Genomic DNA, 25,122 nt, shown 5'->3' on the forward strand with positions numbered 1-25,122 from the left:
CTGCAAATAGGTAGCCTTTACCTGAGACCTGTCATTTACATTTCAAATTATGTGGTCAAGAGGTGAGTGGACTACCCTGGGTAATTAGAACATGCATGTGTAGCAGATGAGTTCACAGATCTGAATCTGAGCATTCCTAAACCAGTGGTGGTGATGAGATGGGGAGCTGGAGGAAAGGAATCACAGTACTCCATACCAACCCCCCCCCATGCTCAGGTCTGTCTCTGGCCCTTGCTCTCTCAGATGGAGAGCGATTACCACTCTCCTTTATTTATTCCAACCCTTTTCTTTCTCCTTTGTGGTTCCTTTGTGCTACTGTTTGCATTTGTTGCCAGGTCTCAGCTTGCTCAGGCTTTTCAATTGTTTGCCTAAGTTTAATCTTCTTTGAAAGGTCAGCCTTGTGCTAAAGAAGGATGAGCCCTGTGTTGAACAGTGCAATTTTGGGCATTCCGCAGTCTGGGAAGTTTGCTGTGGTGCTCCTCATTAGCTAGAGCAACCAAATGTACCAGGAGTAGAATGTATTACTTATGCAAGTCTTATGTAAGATACTCAGCTGAACAATTTAGACATAATCATTGAGGCAAGAGGGTGGTTCCACTGTTCTTAAAATATTAGCTCCACAAATCAGCAGTAGGTAAGCAAAAGGAGCAGAGCAGTCAGCCAAGCAGTTTTGCTGTCGATGAGTCTCTCTAAAGCACCGCCCCACACATGCGGTGAAAAAAAAGTCTGATCTCTCATCTTTCCAACTGCTGCAGAGAAATTTGCTTAGGCACCAGAAATGTTGCTGCATTCCCTCACCTGGAGAGGGAGTAATTGTTTGGGACACACATGATTTGCCGTTCACATTCCAGCTCCTCCCTGGGTAGGTCTGTTTACTCTAAATTGTTGGCTGAGTTTGGGTCTAAGGGCACTCATACACAGATGGCAAACAGGTTTGACTTGACTGAGGACTTCACAGTGGGGAGGTTGGAGGCAAATTGCAAAGCCCCAGCAAATGAAAGACATGAAAAATTAAGCAGCCTAGTTAAGTTTAAAAAAGTCTTAAGTATCCAGCCTTTTGTTTCCTTTACTGGAAGCTTTGAGGGGAAACTGGCTTAAAAGGAAAAGAAAAGCTGGACTACTCCCAGTCGACTGGATATCCTCACCCAGGCTGCCACTGCAGTGCTTCCCCGTGTTGTTTCACTCCTTCATTGCACAAAGTTAAGCAACTTTAACCTCGGAGCTGTCAAATATGGAAAGGCTTTGGACTATCTGAACAATGACCAAACTATTTTTCAGAGTTTCTAGGATTAAATATTAGTCATGCTTCCCAGTTGTTTTATTTTAGATATGCACATACGTTCTTCAAAAACGCAGAACAGGAGCCACATGAGTATTTAATTTCTTGTAAAGTTAAAGTTTCCTTTGCTTGCACCTTTCAAAACAACGTTTCTGTGTTGTTTTTGGTGTTAGGGCAGGATAGTCCTTACAGATGTAACCCAAACATCTGAATATATCTTGCTTTAGAGGACATCATTCACCACGAGGCAGATGGAAGTATTTCTGCTGTGAAGGGAGGGGAAGGAGCCCACAGAAAGAGGTGAGCTCTGATTCACATCTTCAGAGCTTGTAAAGGCCGTGTTTGCACAATCTCAGCCAAGTGTGCACTGTTGAGGGCTTTACACTGCTTCTGGGGTCTCAGTGGAAGCCCTGTCTGAGAAGGGCTCTCCTGTAGGCATGATGTTATGGGAGCTGGTCAAAACACAGCTGTGAATCCTAAATAGCCTTGGACAAAACAGGGAATTGTTGACTCCAAGTCTCATTTTGCACCTTTTCTAGCAGAGCTTTGCAGCACTGCAGCACCTTCTGGTACTGCCCATTGGCAGCACCTATACCTGCACCCCTCAAATTAGAGCTAGGCCCCAAAGTTTTTCTAGGGAAATGATAGTCTGGAAACCTTTCAGCTCTCAGATGTGAAGCAAAATGGAGACCTTTTCTTTTGTTATAAGGACATGGCACATGACAAAAAATGAAGTGCAAGGGAGACAGTGCTTGTGTTATTTGATGTGAATCATGCAAAGCAACAAAACCTTGAAGTCCACAAAAATTCAGACAACTGAAGCTATCTGAGTAGATGGTATGAGGAGAAAAGCTATGTTGTCTAGTGTAAAATTTCAAATTTATTTGCTCCAAGTGTGTTCAGGGCTCTGTACCAGCCTTCAGTGAATGTTCCCAAGTTTGAAATACTTTACACAGAAACTCATGATGCATGAATCATATACAGATTTTGGAAGTGAAATGTAAATTTCCTTTCTGTAATAATTAGTATTTGGTGAAAAGAGCTGTGCTGCATCCAGCAAGGTTTCTTGGGTTTGTATGTTAGCATTTGAAAGAAAAAAAACCTACAAAAAATAGAGAACTTGTGTGGACACTAGGACAGGAAAGCCAACAGCCAAAATATTTTCTAGGTAAGCTGCTTTAGAAAAAGAGAGTCATCTTAGACTAAGGGCTTGGAGCTGGAAGGTAAGGATACAGGGGCATGGTGAAGTAAGGTAGATAGAACAAAACAGAATAGTGATGCTTTAGAAAGATGGGGATCCTGCCCCCACATCAGTGTTCATTCCTGTTTGATGTAGTACTGACAGCTCTTCTTTTTTTCTTGGGTTGTGGGGTTTTTTTTGGTTTTTTTGGTTGGCTGGTTTGTTGTGGGTTTTTTTTTCTGTTCTTGGCTCTGTGAAAAGAAATGTGAATGCCAGAGATGGTGCCCTTGGGAGATGGTTGGGCCACGTGGCTGGGCCAGGGGATGAAGTGAGGCACTTGCTCTCTGCAGCATGGAGCAGTTGCATTAATGCTGGCCCAAGCCAGAAACTGCTGAAAGGGGTAACAGCAGTGAGGGTTCATATCTCCCACATCTGACTCCAGAAATCAACCTAGACAACCAGCACAGCAATCTGGTATTGCAGACAATTCACAGGTCCCTCCAGGACCTTCTTATGTGCTTTTTGCTCTCTGCTGTGTTCTTGCTGCCCTTGTGTTATCCTTATACTCATTTGTTGAGGCATCTACTGACATTTAGTGACATCACTAATGCTTTTATTTTAACCCCAGAAAGCATGGGCTGATGCTTTCAGATTTGGAAACTAGTGGTAGAACGAACATCTAAGATGTTTGTAATTTTCTCTGGGGAAAAAGAAGGAAGCTACAGTTTCTGTGAGTCACTGCTGATATTCAAAACCATGTACTGTAAATGTTTCAATTAAGGAAAAATTTATAGCTATTCCCCAGGAACACTACAGGCCATCCAGCTGTCAAACCAGTATTTCTGTTGAGGAGATGGAACCTCTTCTTGCTGAGAAGCCTTTCTTTTTTCTCCCTCAGTAAGTATAAAAGACACACAAAACCAGCTGGTCTGATGGATTAGAAAGCACTGCACCACGTCAATGGGCACCCTTGTTTGTGTTGTTGAGAGGAGATTCTTAGTTAAGAAAGAAAGAAATGCCTCTCCTGTAATCGCCACTAACGAGGAGACCCTAGTGAAGTTTTTTGTTTTTTTAAAAGGCTTTGGAAAAAGACATTTTGGACTCTTGGATTAGTTTATGTTCCCTCCCCCTCTCCACTTGATCCTTAAGGATTTGCCTGAGTCATGGATTTTTACTGGGCTTGTTAACTCTGTTGTTATTTTTTTTTTGGCCAAGGGGATAAAGAAATCTTTTTAGTGAGAGCCACTCACTGGGGATTAGCTGAGAGTGGACTGAACAGGGCAGTGGCTCCCCGGAGGGGCTGACCCCTGACTCCTCTTGTGCCTCCTCGCTGGTGCAAGCTGAAGGCTCCCAACAAGATTTTCTCTGTTCTAACCAATCTTCCTCCATGCAGTGACAGGCAGTGCAGAAGATGGGCTCTGTTATCACAGCTGCCATTCTGCAAAACCAGGGAAAATGATAAAGTAGATAGAATATCAAAGGATATGGTGACTGTTGTTGGAAGGAAACCGTAGCTTCTTTTACCACCTAAAGGGACATGTCTGCTTTCCTACTCTATACTTCTCAGAACAGCCTTTTCAGCAGGGGTTTTCCCTAAACAGCAGTGGTTCTTCAATTCATTGTGGAGTTGAAAGGTGGCAGGAGTGACTTTTGGGAAAATTTCTGATATAGATGGTATCCCTACCTGGTCTTGATGGTATCATGGATGCTGTGGTGGTGGCAGAGAAATGTTTCAGGAAGGAAGCCTCTTGCACAGTCTTTAGCTGCTATATGAACTGAACCCATGGACTTTGTCTGGGAAGTTACAAGCAATGTATTTGGGATGCAAAACAAAGTAGGAAGATAAGCCAAAAACTAAACTGAAACCTTACATGTAACGGAGGTCAGATTTTGTGTGTTTAGGGCTAATATGCAGATGAGTATCACTGAACAAATGAGTTATGCAGATTAACTCTGAGAAAATTGGTTAAATACTAATCTATCCACTGTTTTACACAGTCTTTGAAATCCTGGCTGTTTTACAAAGCAGCCAGTTCCATCTTTTTGCAGGTTATCAAGGACTTGGATCAATTCATGATGAATAAGGGTCCAACCTACTCTACTGAAAGGTCTGTCAGTCATTGTAGTATACTGGTAGGTTTTCAAAAAACAGCTGTGGAGAAGGAACCTTTCCCTCTTAGCTATTGTTAGAGGAAAAGTAACAAATCACTGTCGTTTGAAGTGAGCATCAGTTCACACAGAGTCATCTTTAGTAATGTGTAATTTGTTATATGAATAAACTCCAGTGTATTAAAGCATTGCACCTTAAGGTGGGATTTTCCAACAAGTCACAAGAACTAAGACCCAATGCACTGGCACACAGTGAATGGGGGAGGAGGGGAAACAGTGATATTAAATATACTGCATGTCTTTAAGTATATATGCATTTGCTACATATTCATGTACAAATACAAACATATAAGTGTTAGTTTTTTGCTTCACAGCTTTTAATTACTAGTTGGTTTTTTATAAACGTAGATGGCAGAGGAATGCTCTTAGAGGCTTTATAAAAGTCTGGAGCTATTGAAGTATTTAGGAAGGGTCTACATTTGTGAGGTGCCAGGCAAAAACGAAGATATTGTGTAAAAATCTGGCAGGGAGCAAGAATAATCAAGAAGAAGCAGGTGATCTGCAATAAGCATAAAAAGAGGAAGGCCTTTGGAATTAATATGCCAAACTTTGTCCCTTTCCAGTATCTCCTTTGTCACTCATTCTCTGCAGACCTGCTTTATTTCCAAGTTGTTTGTGGATTATGGAATTCCTCATCAATGCAAGCAGTCTGAAAACTGCTAGCCATTGGGAAACACAGAAAGCTGCAGTGTGCATTTCTCCTGCAATGGTACCCCATGGAAAGCCAGGGAAAAAAATACTGGATTAGGTTCAAACTCTCCCTGTTGGCTGTCAGGGCCCTTACTGGCCTGAAGCAAGGGTTTGTAGCAGACTGCTGGGAGCTCGAGGGAGGAGAGCTGCAGCTGGTGCTTTCATCCCTATGCTGCACAGAAACTTTCTACAGAGAAGGTCTGATTGCTAAAGGTAAAGCAACAAGTTCCAGCTGATCATGTCTGGTTTTGTACGGGGGACATCTGGTGCCTTGTCCTCATTGCTCTTCTTCCCTGCTCCTGGCTGCCTACTCCCCCTGGCCGGCAGCAAGTCTGGCCCTTCAGGCCTGAAGTAAAACGGATTCAACTCACTGGCCTGGAAGAAAACTAACGTGACAAAATGGGAATTGTTTGCTCCTGGGTTAATGAACTGAATCAGCTCAGTGAAGGCTCTGATGAACATTAGTTTGATGCAGGAGAAAAAGGGTGCCTTAGCATGACTGGGATGGAGAGAAGAGAGGGTGGGACTGCAGGACATGCTACTTTTGGCAGTGATGAGCTAACTGTGAACGTGACTCAACTTTGATATGTGACTTCCTCAGAAGGGTTTTAATATGGGACTCTGAAACAGGAACTGCTTTTAGCACAAGCTGTGCCATTGCCTGTCACTATCATAAACAATGTGGGCTAAAACAAGACATTGTTATTATCCTGCACACACTGGACTCACAAATTCATTCAGAGGGACAGCAAAGCATACATGATTGATGTTGGCCACACTGTTGAATGCACTTCTGCAAGTCACTCAGGCACTGTAAAGGTGAAGGTCACGTCAGAACTTACTGAGAGGGAGGGGATGAATAAGCAGTCAAGACGGAGATTTATTCCTAATTTACCTATAACCATCACAAAAGCACTGTCCTCCCAAAGAAGAAACATACTGTCTGTAGAATGTGATGAAAAAGTGTTAATCACACATTAATATCCTTAGACTGGACAGGGTATTCTGGGGTTCTCATTTATTTTGGTTTTGAAAAGCATTTATCATGGCCTTATTAAGGCTCATGTGACAAGCATTTTGGAAGCTCTGTTTCACATCAGCTAGCCAAGTTCCTTTTAGTTGCGTTGCTTTGGAGGTCAGGGCTGAGACCTTTGCCTCACAAGGTGACCCAAGAACTTAGGGAGAGAATTATGTTCTAATTTATTGAAGGAGAAAGCTTGCATTTCATTGTGTCTTCACTGCTTCAGTGACTGAACAATCAGGTCACTAATGCAAATCAGTAGTAAGTTGTGTGAGTAGAGGAAGGTTTTTCTTTAAAGGAAAAAGTAAATATTTTCCCTTGAGCTTTTTTTCCCTTTATGTCTTTTTCTCTTCTCATTTCATCCCCACTTTGCATTCTTTTTTCTTGTTGCTATCTTTAGTTCAAAACATATACCTGAAGCCAATGGCAAATGAACATACTGCTTTCCTTGAAAGATTTTCTTTGCTCGCAACTTAAGGCCAAGCCATTTTCCAAGTAGTAGAATTCTGTAGACAGTGAACTATGAAAGTTCAGATCATAGAATCATAGAATTGGCTGGGTTGGAAGGGACCTCTTGAGATCATCAAGTCCAACCCTTGATCCACTACCGCTGCAGTAACCAGATCATGGCACTGAGTGCCACATCCAGTCTCTTTTTAAGTATCTCCAGGGACAGAGAATCCACCACTTCCCGGGGCAGCCCATTCCAATGTCTGATCACCCTCTCCATGAAGAAATTCTTTCTAATATCCAACCCAAACCTCCCCTGCCAGAACTTGAGACCGTGCCCTCTTGTCTTGCTGAGAGTTGCCTGGGAAAAGAGACCAACCCCCACCTGGCCACAATCTCCTTTCAGGGAGTTGTAGATGGTGTGTGTGTCTGTGGGACCCTTCCTTCACCCCTTCCCAGCGTACAGCTGGCATTATCCACACACTTTCTAGCACCTCTGTGTTTCATTTGCAGCTGTGTGTGGTCTTTGGCAGAAGTGAAAGTGCTCCAGCCCTGGGCTTGTTGCTCAGAGAGGTGAAGGACTCTCGCTACCCTTCCTTGTAAAGGCCTTGGTACAGTGCATCCTGAGTATGATGGGGCAGCCTGTGGGCTCTGCTTAGACCTTGGATAACCCAGGTTTACCAGACCCATTGCTATTAACTTGTCACTGTGAAACAGCATCACAAGCTGTAGCATCACCCTTCAAACAGCTAGCAGCTTTCCTGCTGAAACAGGACATCTCAGCCTGGGATACAGGGTGTATCAGAGAAGGAACAAACCATGCAGCTTTGTACTGGTCAAACTCCAAGGGGTAGCCCTTAAACTTCAACAAATAAATGTGCATTTTAATAAACCATCCCACCTTCAGCACCCTTTCAACTTAGGTATAGCTTTCATTGGTATAACTGAATAACTGGATACATCAGAAGGAGCCAGATACCATATAATTGTCTTTGCAGTCATTTATGGCAACTTAAGGATTTAAGTGCCTAAAATCCTGTTGTGGCTTTAGGAAACCTCAGGCTTTGCCACAGTTTAGTCCCATTTGAAAAAACTGTCAGATCTTAGCAAGAGCTTTGTTCTGACCTGAGCTGGCTGTTAGCTGTCACATGTTATTGGTATTTGCATTGTGATTTTCTGCTGTCCTCAAGAGAAGCAGTAGCCTTTATTCAAAGGAGGAAGGACTCTGTGGAAATGTAGACTCTTACTTTGGGTTTTCCTTTTTAGTTGTAAGTGCCTTTGGAATAAATCTGAAAATGGGGGATATAATTCAGATCAACTGGAGCAATAAATTCAGTGGATCACACATGGAAAATTGTAGGTATTCCTCGGATGTCATCCAGATTTATTTAAAATGTTCTTGGCTATAACATGATGTTTTTGTGTGGACAGCAGTACTAACATTTTGTTGACCCCCCCAGTCCACCACCTGGAACTAAGTTATTTTTATAATTGGCAGATTTTCTATAAGCAAAATGGTGCAGATTTAGCAGCTGGATGGAAATGCCTGGCATGCTTTCTGTGGTCATCCTTGATTGCAGACATTACAGAGTAAGGCAGATGTGCTGCACACATGTGGTATATTTGCATATTTGTGAAGGGATTGATGACTGGCCTGGCTGACCCACTCAGGCACAGGCCACCTTGTCTCCACATTTAAGCCTTCCTAAAAGATCAGTGATTCTTGAAGCAAACAGTTGGGTAAATCTCTGTTGTAACCGTGAGTATTTGCAAAATCTGAACATAGAGCCCAATGGGACTGTTGAGTGTGGCAAATTAGTTTAACCAACACTTGCTATAAAATGCTCCATGCATGCTGATACTATTTTCCAAATATCCTGAAGATTTTCTTCAGTGTTGTTGGAGAGAACTTTAGAACAGCAGTCTCAGTGGTGCCCCTTCTGTGTTTCCTTATACCTCTATGCAGATGATTGAGATGATATGGTCTCCTTTTCTGCTCTGAACATTTCTTTCCATTTTCTGTTTTGTCTGAGCTCAGGCAAACTAAATAAAGAGCACCTTAGACTCACAGTTTCCTGAGCCTGCACGCTTTCTGTCATGCTGTCTAGGCTGTCACCCTTGGATTTCTGCAGGAAGAAAGCAAATTGTGACTGGCTGAAGTAAAAGAAAACCAGAGTTTTGTTTTTTCCACAAAGATTAAGAGAACTTCTTGCTTTTCCTCATGCAAGAAATAAACTCTTGAAGTGAGCAGGACCACGGTCAAGTCATGGCTCAGTATCACTTCAGATCCTGTTCCCTCTGGAGAAGCTGATCTTGAGTAGTTGCGACTGCCATAGGTCATGGAGTGAGAGTCCCTGAGCCTGAGAGAAGGTGCCAGGTTGCCCCATCCTGGTGGCTTTAAGTCCCAGTGTCCAACATAGCTGGGACAAGGTATTGACTTTGCTGCAAGGCCTGTAGTCTCTGAGATTTACACATTTTCAGTAGTGGCACAGGGTCCAAATGATGTTAAAAGAGATAGTAGGAAGCTGACAGCTGAGTGTGGAGGTGCAAACCAGCTTGTAGAGCTCAGTGTCTCAGCCCCTTGATGTTTTACTGGATTTATCCATAATTTAGGCCAGGGATCAGGAATCTTTGGTCCATAGGCTGAGATAATTCTCCATTTTCTCTGTATACACCCAAAACTGTGTGCATGGCTCTCCTTTTGCGCAAAGCTCGAGTTGTGACAGGGTTGGGATTTTACCCCAGGCATATCTGCATGTATAATTTGTTCTGAGCAGCTTCAGACAGCACTAGGATTAAAAATGCCTGTGCAGGTCTCCACAAGTGCTGTCCCTGTGCCACATTTTGAAGCACTGCAGTGATGTTACACACATGAGGTGGCAGGGGGAGAAGGGTGACTTCCAAAGCGGGTAGTCCTCAGGGCTACAGGAGCAGGACCTCTCTTCAAATCATAATTTTAAGCAGTAAAATTGTGTGTTACCTGTTGGCCAACACAACAGGCGTTTCCCTGAGGCTCCCAGCACCTACTATGAGGCTTTGCAATACTTTGCAGTGCAGTTTTTCTTCCAGCTCTCATCCTTCACCAGTTCTTTATGCTTCTTCCTTCTGTGCCTTCTTGGTTGCCTCATGTCTTGGTGGTCTCTGTTCTGTTTGGGTGTGATTCCTGGGAGTTCTGCACTCCTGCATCCTCCTGTTATGTTAGGAAATGCCTAACCTATTACCTTTAAGAAACATCCATGGTAGGAAAGACTCTGCTTTCCAAAAAAACACAGCACAGAGATCCAGACCTGTTCGTTTCTTGGGTTTTAGGTCTGGGGCTTTGCTTTGATCCAGCCCCACACATGCTAGGTCTGAACCTGTGCCAGTGTCTGATCTGACAGTGTTTTGATTTGAAAAAACATGTCAATGTTTCTTTGATTATTTGATTATTTTTTTTTCTGCGAGATAAATTAAACTTGAGTGGTTTTAGGGCAAATATTTTAACTTTTTGGAGCAGTTTCTGTGAAATGAAAATGGTGAGATCAATAGCTGCTGAAATAGGGGTGACAGCCAGACCCTGGGTTTCATGTCCCTGTGTTCAGAAAAGGATCTGAGCTGAGACAGCTGGGGAATCCTTCCAGGCATTGTAGACACCTAGGTAAGTTCATTAACAAGTAAAGCAAATATAAGTCATTTTAAACAGAGAGCTAGTTAAGGTGGATAGGTTGAGAGGAGCCCTGGATAAAGGTGTCACAAACCTTTGCTATTGGTCTCTGTTAGTTCCCCAATCCCAGAGCGTGCCTGATGAACCCAGTGTGCTGATGGTAACAGCTTGGACAGGCTACCTGGAGTCAGGAGATGGATGCTTTGCCCTGAAAGACTTACTCCCGTTTGCTATGATTGCAGGGCTGCTTTAGCAATATTTTGGGCAGATTTTCTAACCTCTTGAAGTGTTACTTGGGCCCAGCTTTGTTTGAAGGAAGAATTCCTTGTACTGGAGCCTTTCCTTAAATAGCTCCAAGTGTTTAGGCGACTATAAATTGTAGCCTGGTATTACTTACAGCTTTTCTTTGCTGTCTACTTTTGGCAGCTACTTCAGCTAAGAGTTGCATTTTGAAAACCAGACAAATTTATGTATATCTGAAAAATGAGAAGTGTCTCTGAGCAGAGAAGCCTATCAGTGAAATTATACCCAGTTTTCTTTTTGTGCTTTTGGTGTGCTAAGTCCTTGTGAAGGCTTTGCAGACAAGAGTGTTGTATGTGTAGCCTGGAGTACACTTGGTGGTATAACAAATTGCCAAAGATGCCTGAGAGAAATCTCCTTCCCTTGATGTCTTGCTGACCAGCTTGGTATGCAATGTGAACCTCTGACCAGCACAGCAAGTGCTTCCAGCTGGCTCCTGCCCCCAGCTCCTCTGGATGCCATCTCTCATGCAAAGTAGCTGCACATGAGGCAAGGGGCTTGTCAGAGAACATGTCACTGTATCTAATTTTTAGGGGCCAAACACAGTCTCTGCTGTTTGATCATTGGAAGAGGACTCCTGTGAGTTGGACTTAATATCTGGCAGTTGCTGTTGTCTTTATAAATACCTGGGGTTGCCTCAGTTTGCTCTGATCTGACCATCTCCCCGCAGCCTTGTCCTGGAAATTTATTTTCTGAGTTTTTGCAGAGAAGTCTAGGGTGGCAGTCACTGAGACAGTAAACATGCAATTCTGTGGCTTAGAAAAACCCATTGGTTCATGATGGCCACAGCTCTCTCTCTTAGTCAAGATTCGGGATATGTTCCAGGTAAGGTCCTGCTTTTCCTCACTTCCTATCTGCAGTTATACAAATTTAATCCTTCTTTTGCACTAGCACCAATGCTCATGCAATTCTGTACTGCTTCACGGAGCTGGTTCACCCAAAAAGTAACCTGAAAAAGAAGTGATGAGCTTTGTGAACCTGCTCCCCAGAAGGCTATGTACATGTTAGTGCTGGATAAAGTGGGAACACATAAGCCAGTGAGGGAAGAGCTCCAGCTGTGTGTTGGAAGAGTTTATACTGCACACAACATCAGTGAATTGGATGGGGAATTAATAACCTTATCTGAGTCACTGACTAAATTGTTAATATTACCATGTTTGTCCTGCAGTAAGAAGTATCAGGAGGCTGCAATCATGATAGGAACATCAATGTGCCAAGCTCTCTGCATGCACCAGGGGAAACCTGCACAGTGATTGCAGTCTCCATAGATGTGACAGAGAAACACAATAATGACAATACAAATGTGCTTCATTCAGAAGAGCCATGCTGTTCCTGATTGAAAGTCCCTCCCACCTTCTTGCCTTGTATTCTGTCCAACAGGGTCCGGAGCTTGAGGGAGGATGGAGGAAGTACAGGGCATTTATAGAAATCTGCTGTATCCAGCAAACCCTTGCAGCTGCTGGGAAGCAGGACTTCTCCAGGTTTTCTCCAGATTATAACCATTACTGGTGGAGACTCATCCTATAGTATGTCTGAACTGAAGAAGTCCAGTCCTGACTGCCTCTGCAGCAATCCATTTCTATCTTATATACTGTGATTTTGTGTTCTCCAAGGAGATGCCTTGTTTCTTGTATCTGAGATAAAGTGAACAGTTATTTCTCCTATATCTTCTCTGTGGCATGTGTAACTCTTGTCAGCTGGCATAAGTTGAGCTATATTAAATTTTTCAGGTGAGGTGACCCAAACTTTTATGGCCTGGGGACTGTTAGTGGGGGGAAAACTGCAGCCATGGAAGTGGGAGCTGCATTGTGTCCTTTATGAGAGGGCTGAATCCTCACCACTCCCATGGCATAATCTGCTTCTGGTATTTCTGTGAGCTGAGGAACAAACTGAAGGAAGAAGTGTTCCTTTACACATCGTGCTGGGTTTAGCTCTGACTTGAATCAAGGATAAGGAGGATTTTTTTTTTTTTTTTTTGCTAAATATTGGGTATTTTGCTCTTCATGAAACATTGCAAGGTAGAAGTTTCTGTAAATGTATGTATCAGCTTTTCAGTCCTCACTGCTTAGTGCTTAGCACCCTAACTTAGCCACCACTTCTGTTATTACCCTGGGCTGTGAACTGCAGTTGAGGAGCAGATAATATATAGACCCCATTACTGGGCAGAAACCCTGGGTAGAGGGGAAAAGACTAGCAGGGGCTGATATCCTCTACTGTCAATCCTTTATTTTTGAACCATTTAAAAGCAGGAGTGACCTACAAGCTCTAAAGGAGTGTACTGCTGCCCTCTTTTCATGATGATCAAGGTCAAATCCTGGTGTGTGTCATCTATAAAGGAGCACACTGCATCAGCTGTTGCAGGTTCCTAGATTTCTGTGCTTCTGGAAGAACATGGTCCCTTTTGGGGGAAAAACCAGGAAATTCATTTAGAGGATTTCATTAGGTACCATGAGCTGGCTCCCAGAAATTATTTGAAGAACAATTTCCTTGGTTCATTTTAGAACAGAACTCAAAAGTGAATGCAGTATGTTCTAGTCTTGTTCCCTATGTAAGTACAAGCAATATAAAATAATTCACATCAGATCTCTTCTCAGAAGCTAATGATCACATCCTTCTCCTGTTCTTTGGGAGCTCTAAGGATGTAATGAATAAATCTGATTTGACATGAGACAAACTCTAAGAAATTCCTGATTCCCACCCCTGCTTCTCCTGGCTTGTAGTTGATCACTGCTCTGGTTATGCTGATTCAGCCTTTTGCAGGGCTGGGCTGGAATGATCCTGTTTAAACATCTCCACACAACAAAGTATCCACCAGCAAAACCTTTTTTTCTCTTATCAACTCAGATCTGCAAGTCCAGCATATACACATTTATATACATCCCTCCACAGTCACCCTAATATAAGTGAAGTGGCACTGTACTGTGGGATGGAGTACAGGTCTCTGGCTAAGCATCCAGGGAAAATAGGTGGCAAAACAAGAGACTGAACACAAGTGAGTAAACCAGTGGTACTGGTAATTCTTTGTGAACCCTGTGGCCTGAGCCAGCCTCTGCTTTCAGCTGATTGGGCACAGAGGCTCCAGATGGAAGTAACCTCATCTGGTGGACTACCTGTCAGTATGGTGGTACCAAACATGTCATTTATGGGGTCTACTTAATTCTGATAATTTTTTTATACCTGTTTGATATTTGACAAGAAAGCAGCTCTGGTCTCTCACAGACTCTTTGAATAGGAACATCCATATTAAATATAAAACACTCTACACAATTCTTCACAGTGAACTGAAGGAAAATACGAAGTTGAAAAACCAGGCTACTGACTTCAGCTTTGTCCCTGTTTAGTTGCCTCAGTTTTTCATTTATTCATGCTACAGTAAAAGATGGTATATAGAGGCAGCTTCTTCTAAAGATCACATTTTTCACCTTTGCTGGCTAGCATGGGAAAGATGATATTTTCAAGGTGAAATGCTTTTTCTCCAAGCCTGCCTACAGTTCCTGCCTCTAGTACAGTAAAGGCTGGCTGAGGATGCTGCACAGGGGGCTCAGTCTTGGTTTGTTGCTGACATTTGTTCCATTACTCAGTTCTGTAATGATATTTGATGACCTGAATATAAAGATGAGTTTGGTATTTTAAAAGCAAAGCTATGAAAAAATGCTAAGTGTTTGTACATTGCTGGATTGTTTTTAGTACCCTTGAGTCTGCTTAGGAGAAACTTTTACTTTTCCTCTGACCTGATTTACCCAGGAATGGGTAAATCTGTATAACTCCAGATTTTGGCTCCTCTGAGCATGCCAGATAGAATTGATATGCAAAACCTTAAATACTCCAGGGCTCAACCAATTAAGAGAGATAATAACGAACTGGGTTGCTGAGAACTCCTATTCACTTGCAGCATTCTCTAGTTTAAAGTTTCTTCAGACAAGATGCAGGGATAACACTCCGGGGTGGGAACACTTCCTTTTTAAATTACTAAGCAACGTTATTGTCTTAAATGTAAATTAGATAATTAGTGAGGTCAAGAGACCACACAAAAGATTTTATTGGTTTGAATAAAATGCAGCCTGGCATCAACTACTATAGTAACAACCAGATTTTCTGAGTAAGTATGATTCACCATATTAGATGCAATTTCACTATGTGTCACCCATCTACTGTATTCCCAATTTATTATAGGGCTGTAATTAATGAAATACAGCTTTGTTTGCTGTAGACACTGTATAACCTACTCCATTTCTACATAAGGGCTTGGCTTTGATTTCTAGTCAGTTTCTGTTCTATGCTTGACTTTTTTTCTTTGACTTTTGTTCTCAATGCTTTGTTTCTTCTTTTCTTGCAGAGGTTTGGTTGTATTGATGGGTTTTTTTTTAAACTATTTTTTAGAAAAGCATAATGAGCGAGTTTAACAGATTGTAAAATGTAAAGCTTGACTTGTCTTTTTGGCTATCACCCATGTGTTTTGGCTTTTACTACCTATTTGGCATGCACTGCCTTTTCATCCAGATGTAAGTGGTGCAACTAAAGTGAAAAAGCTGTGGCTGTGCTACAGTGACGCTTTTCACAAAGTTCTTGTGCTAAGGGCTGTAGATCTTCCTATCAAAACTAATTTTCTTGTTCTTCAGATTGCATTCTGAATAGATAAATAGATAGACGATGAGAGAAAAGATGCCATATCATCTGGATCATGTGCAGAAGGAACTGAGGTACTGGGAAGATGTGGTGAGAACATATGTGAAGTTTATTGTAAATTGGAAACTGAATCCAAGTCACGTTGCTCCTGTGTTAGAGCATTACACATAAGAATTATCTCCCTTTCCTTCAGACTCTCCCACCCTAAATTTTGGATTGGCATGGTTGTTACAGAATACTTTAAATAATATGTAAATTTTCACCTGAAGAGAACATGGAAAATTTTAAATAGATCTCTGTTTTCTGGGTAATGTGGTTAGAAAAGCATTGTCTTTATTTACACATGAGAGACAGGGTTCCTGCCAGCCAGCAATGGGAGAAGGGCTTCTCCCAAGTGAAATGCTCTGTGAGGTGGTTACCACAGCAGAGCTGGAAGGGAAGGGAGGACTGGCTCTGCCAGTTAGGGAGACACGCTAAATAAATTGAGTGCTTTATGCAGTGGCAGAAGCTGAATCATGTGCCAGACAAAGCAGACAGCAGGCGTAAAGCCCAGTTAGCATCCACCAGTTAGAAAGAAATATCTGACCACAGACACGGGGGTGACAGAATTGGATTTTGTTTAATTCTTCACAGGTCTTTGAGCTTGCAGCCCTATGCTTTTTACTTAGACCTGGCCTCTTTGAGGCTAGGTGTGTGGCATGAGGCTGATGTGAAACCTCTTTTTAGTTTTCATGCCTCTTTGAAGGGGTAGAGTGCCCGGTTTCAGCACACATGTATTCAGTGTACTCGGCGAGATAGGGAAATGTTATCTTTCATTTTATGGACAGTTATTTCAGCACGAAGTAAACAAGGTCCAGACCCTCAAAGGTACTTTGCCTGGCTCTAAATGATTTCAAGGGCATTCAGGCCCTGCATATTTTTGAAGCTGGAGACTGATGTGATTTCATGTGTTGACACCAGCAGAGCGTGGTTTTGTCGCGGGCAGCACTGGCAGAGCCGGGATTTTGAGGTCCCAGGCCAGTGGCTTAACTGCTGGACCAGACTGCTTTTCCTAATCTTTTGTTCAGATCTCTGCCTTAAACCTGTCTGTTCTGCATGATGAAAACCACTGTGGTTTTTACGCTGAGGCTGTGCCTCTGAGCTTGGAAAGACTATGTGCTTCTTGGGTATGGGAGGTCTGTTTTGTTGGATTTCTCTGCTGTGGGAACACAAAGCCCAAGTTACAGTGCAGGGTGAGCAACATTCAGCACACACTCACCCCAGACCACTTCACTGATTAAATCCTGCACTGTTGAGATAATAGTGAAATAATAGCACAAAACACCAGAAAATCTGTAGCATTTAGATTATGTCAAGCAGGAACATCTTCAGGAAAGAGTCCACAGAGTAAACAAATAGTGAAGTAAAGAGGAGAGTGCTTCTACAAACTGTTTGATCACGAATACACATATTATATGTGTGTGTGTGTGTGTGTGTGTGTGTGTGTGTGTGTAAAAGCAGGGTTTAACAAAAGCACAGATGAATTCCAGGAAATTCACAGACTGAATTTTGGTTTGGTTAGTGAATTCTGCTGGAGCAGTGTACTTTTTTTAAAAAAAAAAATTCTGCTTGTTTTCATTCAACTGGCTCAAAAATGGTGAGCAAATCTACCTTTCAATTGCTTTGAGTCAGCCTGTGAGTTAGAGAAGACACCCAGTATATAATTTTGATAGGGAAGGGGGGAGCTGGGGGCTGAGGGAAGAAAAAGCCAACTAGGCACTGAGCATCTCTGTTCCCTCCCACTGCAAGGTTTATTGATGCTGTCTGCAGATTTGTGTTTGCTTTACTGCTGGTAGTTAGAACTGGTGATCAAAGGCTACTATAGCTGTACCCATGAAGGGACATAATTGGTTGGACTCTTTAAGTCCTCTGTAACAATACTCAGTTTTGTTGTGTTAGGCAGCGCTCCACAAAGTATAAAACATTGCATGATTGCTGGGGCAGTTGGTCAAATGTTTTCTTCTCATCTCTATTCCCTTTATACAGGAAACCACTAAAGCTCAGAGTCCAGGGATGAAAGCTTTAAACCTGGAGGGTGCCTGGTGCTTCCTGAGCATCTCACGGGGGAAATGTTCAGTCATGAAACAGCTTCGCTGACAGATATATTTTTATAGCCTATTATTTTCTCTCCTTGTTCTTTGTTTCATTTGAATATAATAGGCTCTTTATTTTTAAGTGTTCATCTGTTCCTGCTGTTTATATCTTCACCCAAAAATCATAATTCTCTGTGTTTTCTTTTTTGGTTTTTTGGCATCACATTTGGTTACTGTTGAACATATGTGCTACAGTGCCCGTATAGAAGGAACATTGTTTATTTTTTGAGTAATAAATTTTCCACTTTCCTTTCTATCTTTTCCAAAGAATCCCATCTTCCAATTTGAACCAAAAAGTTACAGACCTATTTATAGTTTTTGAATTTTGGCAGTGATGTAGGCATGTTGTGTGGTTTTATGACTTCACGAGAGAAAAAGCTGGAATTGTGGGTGAATATGTAAAAATGTTATTTTCCTGGTTCTTTCTTTAACATGAAGTGGGGAAAATATTTCTGATGCAGATCATCCTGGGTGTAGCATGTCTATTCTGAGGACTGCTCCAGGGTTCCATCAGAGAAGCTGTCTGTGTCTATAAGCTACTGAGGGAAGTTTCCCAGGGAATTAAAGTGTGATCAAATTCAATCAAATAAAATGTACAGAAGGGCTTTATTGCTTGACAACACTTATATGTGAAATATGAGTCCCTTGCTACAAGTGAAGTTATTTTTATTTTCCATGCCTTCTAAAATTATCTACTTCATTTAGTCTTTTTAAAAAAGAAGAGATGCACAACTTTCTGGTGGGATAGTTTTTAATTTAAACAAATAAGCTGCATAGGGCAGAAGTTTTTGGGAAACATAACATTGCTTGCATCCTGTCAGTTATGGTTTGCCTGGGGGTGTACAGAAGAGTGGGCCTCTGAAGCAGCACCAAGCCCTGAGAGCTTACAGGCTGCAGCATGCAGAAGCCTAACACAAAAAGTGACACAGCTACCTGGGCCACATTTATAAGGACATCCCACTGCCACAAGATTTAAAAAATCCCTATGAGAAGCAGGCAGCATGCTTGATACTTCCATTCTTCATAGAAATTCCGTTTTAGGGTGCTGTCTATGCAAACACAGTGCAAACCCAAACCAGCATCCTCCAGCCCCTGGGGAAGAAGTGGTGGCTTTTGCCCAGCTGCCTTTGGCACACAGGTGACAACACTGGGTCAGCGTGACATGAACAGATTGCTTTGGACACACTGCAGGAGATTTCACTGTGGGTTCTTGCCCTGTGAAAGCAAAGCAAGTGGCAGAGCCAGAGCCAGGCTTTGCTCTCTGTGCTGCCACTGGCTCTGAATGAGTTTTGGTTGAGTTCTTATATCTGTTACAAGTTGCCACCTGTAACTGGCAACTACAGTGTCTGCCTCAGACAGGTGGGAAAAGAGACATCTGACCCAGAAAAAATGGTTTTATATATGTGCATATATGTGTGTGTATACAGTTATTTAATACAGAACAAAACTTTGTGCATGTCTATAAATATATCAGTTTAGTCTCCAATTTTATCATAATGAGAACTCAAATAATGAAAATCTTAATTACAGAATATTTTCTCTCCCCTCCAGCTTTGCTAGGGCTCAATCATAATGCATCTTAGTGAGACAATCAGGCAGAAATGGTTTTGGTGAAATGGAATTTGCTGCTCCAAAGCAAGAAAGTTTCAGGAATGCCTTTCTGTTGCATAACTTAATGCAGTACCTGGAAATTATTTTAAGCTTCTTGCAAAAGAACAGCCAGAGTTCAATTAATAATTATAGTGCAATTAATAATTACTATTTTGACTACTTAACTTTTTTAAGTGTGCATGCTCTTTTTATGTGCTTTCCTCCTTGCAGACCGATCATCTTAATTACGATATTTCTATTTGTATGTACTTAGCACCTATGAAAACAAAACTTAAAATGCAATCTGAAGCAAATTAGAAACTGTTTTGTATGTTTGGAGGCTATCTCAGTGGGAATGAACTAGCAGTTTTCATCTCCTGGTGCTGATAGGGTGTGGACTTTGTCTTATGTCTTTTTCCCAGACCTTTGTCAGAAAATGCTCTCCCTCTGTTCTCAGTATTTTGAGCATTACTGGTAATAGTTTAATGTTCAACTCCTGGAGCAATGGGAAACCAAGTGTATGCCATCCAGTGAATTCTGCTAAGTCCTGAAAGGAGGAAGTCTCTGGAAGTTTATACAATTGATGCATTTTGAAACTGGATAATGTAACTGGCTTCTCATGTTTCAGTCAATATTAGGGATTGTAGACTCTTTGTCATGGTTCACAAGCCTGCTTGGCAATTAAACAGTTTTTAAATCTTCAGTAGATGGAGGTCAGTATGCAACCCTGTGCAGAAGATGTCTGCCTGCAAGACTGAACAAAATTAGAGATACAGTTTTTTAGAGAACTAGAAATTGGATTTTCCCCCTCCAAATTAATTCATAACAGGATAATGAAAAAATAAAACCACCTGAAAAGGCCATCTCCAAAACCTAGTGAGATTAGGACTAAGTTTGAATCTCCCTGTGCTGAGGCCCTGCATGAGAAAGATGTCTCGATGAAAAAGATGAGTTGAACTTTGTGGTTTGTGTTTCTCTGTCTTTTCTGGCTGTGACAGGGTTGTCTGATGCAGTGCCTGCCCAGGCTCCCCCAGATGAGTGCTGCAGCAGGGGTGCATCTCCTGCTACACCGGTGTTTCCAGGTGAGTTTGTGTAGCTGCAGAAGTAACTCAAGCCTAACCAGTGTGGAGGAGCTGGAAAACTCAAGGGTCTAAAGCATTATACAGCATTTCCTCTCCCTCAGATAAGCCCATGCTAGCTGTGTTTGTATTGGTATCTCCTGGGCAGCTTTCCCATTCTGCTTCAGCTTCTTCTCTCAGCACAGCCTATTATGGGTAGGTCTCACAACTTTGCCTTTTGCTCTCTGATTCAGATCTCTACAATACTGGGGGAGGAGAACTGAGGTTTTGAGATTTAGGAGATCTCAGTGTTGTGTGTTTTATTTGGGGTTTTTTTCTTGTTTTGTTGATCTAAATTTTTCTTCCTTGCTGGAATAAACCATAATGAAGAGCAATAATATTTCACTGCCTCACTAGTTCATGCAATGGCACACACAACAGTTTTTGAGATACTTGCAGGAGCATCCCTTAGAAAGTGAAGTGCTGTTGTTGGTGGTAGTGTGATACTATAGTCATGTCTGAATTTTCCATCACTTAAACACAAGCCTAAGTTTTCTGTACGTCAGCTTGGAATCAGTTACATCATCATCACTGGAATCCAGGGAATGAGGTACACCAATAGTATACAAGTTATTTATAATTACATGTATTATGTAATGTATTATATAATATATATGCATATATATAATATAATATAATAAAATAAATATATATAATGATGCTTAATTTGAAATTATATATAGGATTGTTCAGTTTGGAGAATAGGAGGCTGAGGGGTGACCTCATGGCAGTGTACAGCTTCCTCACAAGGGCAAGAGATGGGACTGGCACTAATTTCTTCACTCCAGTGACCAATGAGAGGACTCAGAGAAATGGTAGGAAACTGAATCAGGGGAGGTTTAGGTTAGAAACTAGGAAAAGGTTTTCCACCTGAGGGCAGTTGAGCAGTGGAACAGGCTCCTCAGGGAAGCAGTCACAGCACCAAGCCTACCTGAGTTCAAGAAGTGTTTGGATGATGCTCTCAGGCACATGGTGTGATTCTGGGGGTACCTACACAGGGGCCTGAGTTGGACTTGATGGTCCTGGTGGGTCCCTTCCTATTCTGCAGATTCCATGATTCTATTTGTCCCTTTCTTATGGTAAGAGACAAGGAAATAAAAGGAATGGGTGAAGGTTTCTGTCATGGATAGGAGCTGGTATTGATCAAGTATTGCTTTCTACCTTTCAGTTTGATAAGCTTTTCCAGTTTCTTCAGCCTGGTTACTTTTATACTGCCATATTTATCATTATACAGTTGTTGGTTTTCTTGTTGCTGATAATAGCTTATTGAGACTTGAGGAACTTTATTTGCTTAACCTTGGATCTCTGGTGGAGAAGCTGGTTACTTGGAACTTTTCAGCCTTCTGCTCTTAAAAGTGTTGAAAGCAGCAGCTCTAATTTAGTGCTTTTTATTGCAGCTTTAAGCACACAAATAGAAGTCTTCGTTCTTACAGTCAGCATCAAGAGGCCAGAGAGTCTGGAGTGTGTCAGCCATATATTGGTCATTCAGAATTAATCAACTTACACATGCCTATGTATTTATCAGGGTCTCTTCCACTTCCAGTGTTTTCACTCAGACCCAGTGTTGGAGAAGTACAAAACCAGGAGGAATATGAAAAGGCCCCAGCTATTAACGCGCTGTAAATAAGGTCACCTTGGCTTCCTGGCATAATTTGGTACAAACATAGTGTTTTGTCACAAGGATGAGTCTCTGTGCTTATTTCTATGCACTGCCATTATGCTTCAGCTGCAGGCAAAGTTTGGATTTTCTGATTGCTCTTCTCATGAAGATTGCTTAAAATAACAGATCCTACCGGTTGCAGACTGATTAGTTAATTTTATAACTGATAAGAGCAATAAACTCATAAACATCAAAGGGCTTAGGTCCAAAGTTCAAAAATTGAAAGAAAGAACAAATATCTGGATGTTTGACCATTGATTTCCAGCTCCTGTGTTGATGTATATTTGTGTGTTATGCCACTTCCCTTTTTGTCTTGGGCAGTCTGTGCGTCACCACTGCTGAACTCCATGCTGGGTGTTGTGCAACTGCTTTGGGCTTGCACTTTACAAGCCCATTGGATTTTGTTAGTGTTCTGGTTCCATAAAGTGAATTATCTCTTTGGATGGAAAATACAGCAAAATAATAGATATGTTGCTTTAGAAGGATAGTATCACAAGTATTCCTTAACAGAGGTAGTGTACACCAGACTGCATGCCTTTTTTGTGTTAACAGGATTTGATTGTGTATGTAATACATGGAATAAAACTTTAGAAGCACACTTCTACCCAAAGCAGTAGATTTAGAACGTACTTCCTTATTCTTCTCATTCTGATGTTGTCTCTGAACCCTACTATTATTACTTTCATACACTGAAGGTTGTTTGCAATATAAATCCAGTGACAGGCAAACTCTTCCCTGAAAAGCTCATATTAATGTGTAAGAATGCTACTGTTCTTGCTAGATAAACTAATTATGCAGAACAGGAAAAGTTATTAGATCACATGTAAACTACAGTCATGTAGGAAGTATGTAAGAAATACAGAAATTAACCCAGATCTCCCAAATTTCTATCAGTATCTTAATCAAAGAACATCTTTCCTCTGTTCGTTTCCTCTCCCTTGCTTTTCCTCATCTCAGGAATGCACTTTATGTTGACAGCCCTAATAACAATACATCACATAAAGATAATACATTGATTATCTGGTGGGGAAATGTAAACTCTTACTCTTCAACTCTTTTTCTTTTTTTTTTTCTGCCAGCCATCTGTATTGTGGCAGAGAGGGCAGAAGCCACTGGTTGCTGTGGCTCGGTAAGTAAATCTTCCTTGCAGATTTTCTTGCTCAGCTTTGAGAAAAGGGTCCCATCCCTCCCTTTTCCTACTGCTAGCTCTGATGTTTGTAGGACACTGTGCTACACTCATTCACTTCACTGGTGTGGTGTAAGATGGGTCCCAGGTAGTTTTTTGTGGGTTACTGAACCAAACTGATAAGGTAAGAGGCTCTGCAAGTGCCAAGATCTCTTCAAGCCCAGGGAATTTCTCTTATGCAAACATTTCCGCTTTCCTGATTCACTGTCTCTGGAAACAACCAGGAACTCTTTGAGAGAAGCTATTCCATGATGATAAATGTGGCACAAGTGTTCTGTATTTTTGCTTGTATTCACTAGATACAGATCAGTGTTTTTCTTTTCTCCTGAAGTCTCCTTTATGTTGTGGGATTGTCTAATGACAAGCTCTTCAAAGGGCAGAAACAATATTCTTACGCACATGGAAGGCTTCCATTGTTTCCCCTGCTGCTCCTTTGGCTTGATGCTGGACTCAAGGAGTTATTGTGGGAAGTCAGTGCTCCTCTTCTTAAACATAAACTAGGTTGAACTGCACTCTTCCTGTCTGCTATTGTTAACAAGAGCATTAGAAAATTGCTGTGTACCAAGTCAGTCATGGAAAAGAAGCGGGACAATTAATGTTTTTTCATGGCTGAATGCAATGCCTACCTTTTCACCTACTACACATATGGTCATTTGTTATATTATCTGCACGAGAAGGATGATTTCATTGCCATTAATGAAATAATTATAGGTAAATAAAGCAAACAGGGTTAGCATTATTCAGTAAAGACATTGTCTTTCAGACCAGTTAGCCCATGAAGAGAGCAGTTGTGTGTTTGTTCAGCAAGAATGGTAAAGAGTTTTTCAAAGTTTTCTAATCTCCTTAGCTAAGATCATTATGAAATAATTTCTTTAACCTTCTCCATGTTGTGACAAGAGAAGTCAATGAAATACAGTCAAGCTTAGAACCACATAAACAACTACTTTCTATATTTCTTAGTGTCTTCTTGCTTCAGATCAAGATAGGTGAAAGAGTGAAAGAAAGCATGAACATACTGAAACATTGTATATCTGGATATATTTATTTGCAGCAAAGGATTGGTATAAAATAAGTGTCAGAAAAATGCATTACACAGTTGCATACTTTAAGTGGGATATTCCTGTAGATTCAATCTTTTCAAGCCTTGATAGTTGGAATGAAGCCCTTCCTGCTGCTAAAACCTTCTCCACTCATACATCTTTGGGACTTAGTTGTTCATAATCTTCTGCAAGGAATTTTCACTGAGGTCAGAAAAAATGCCATTTCAGGGCAATTTTGAAGTAGCATATGGAAATTCCTAGAATAGAGAAAATAATTTTATGTTTGGAATAAGGTTAGAGCTTTGGTTTTTCTGTTTTAAAGATACTTCCAAGAAAATACTAATTTTCTGAGCAACAGATCTAGTTGCCAATTGTGCTAAAGACTGTCAGCTCTTAAAGCATTTATCTTGTGACATAGTGTATTTCCAAGTATCAATATGGCTGATTTAGACTCAAGAGATTAATCATCTTAATCTAATTTAACTTTTTTCATCTTAATCTAATTTAACTTTTTTTTCTTTGGTTCCTACTTCTCATAAGGAAGGAGATTTTTAAGGCACCCTTATAAGGTGGAGGCATATATATTGTTTCATCACATGATTCAGAGGAGCATCATCCTTTTGATTAGGGTAAGAAATTTTTCTTTTTTTAATTCATAAAGACAGTGAATGATGATAAGCATGATGGAAGGATTTTTAGGCTAATGAGGCATGAATAAGTGTTAGCTTTTAATAAAGAGATGAATAAAGTGATTGTATTTCCTGTGGCTGAGCAATGTATTTAAGAGTATCTAATGCTGCTATTCAAAAATGCTTTTTTAATAACCTTTTTGTGCAGATAACTGTAGGTCCACGTAAATGTTATAAGTAAGGAGTCCTTTTCTGCACAGAAGTGCTCAGTTTTAGAGCTGAGTCTGAAACTGCAAGTCTTCTGGAAAAGCAATGGAAAAACAAGGGCTCATTTGGCAGTAATAACAAATTGTAGATCTTAAAATGTGAAATGAGAGCTAATGGTGTGTGCTGCAACAAACTTCACTGA

At 41.3% G+C, this 25,122-nt stretch overlaps 1 long non-coding RNA gene across 2 annotated transcripts in view; it reads right to left on the minus strand.

Annotated features, from left to right (window-relative positions):
* Positions 1–24,067: 24,067 nt before the first annotated feature.
* The window catches only part of LOC139794223 (uncharacterized), a 22,643-nt gene continuing 21,588 nt past the window's right edge, over positions 24,068–25,122 (minus strand). For both annotated transcript variants that reach the window (XR_011725031.1, XR_011725032.1), the window contains one exon: positions 24,068–24,341. This is a non-coding gene — a long non-coding RNA (uncharacterized lncRNA). The remainder of the gene's footprint in view (positions 24,342–25,122) is intronic.

The sequence above is a fragment of the Heliangelus exortis genome, chromosome 3, assembly GCF_036169615.1.
Source record: "Heliangelus exortis chromosome 3, bHelExo1.hap1, whole genome shotgun sequence".
Lineage (NCBI taxonomy): Eukaryota > Metazoa > Chordata > Aves > Apodiformes > Trochilidae > Heliangelus > Heliangelus exortis.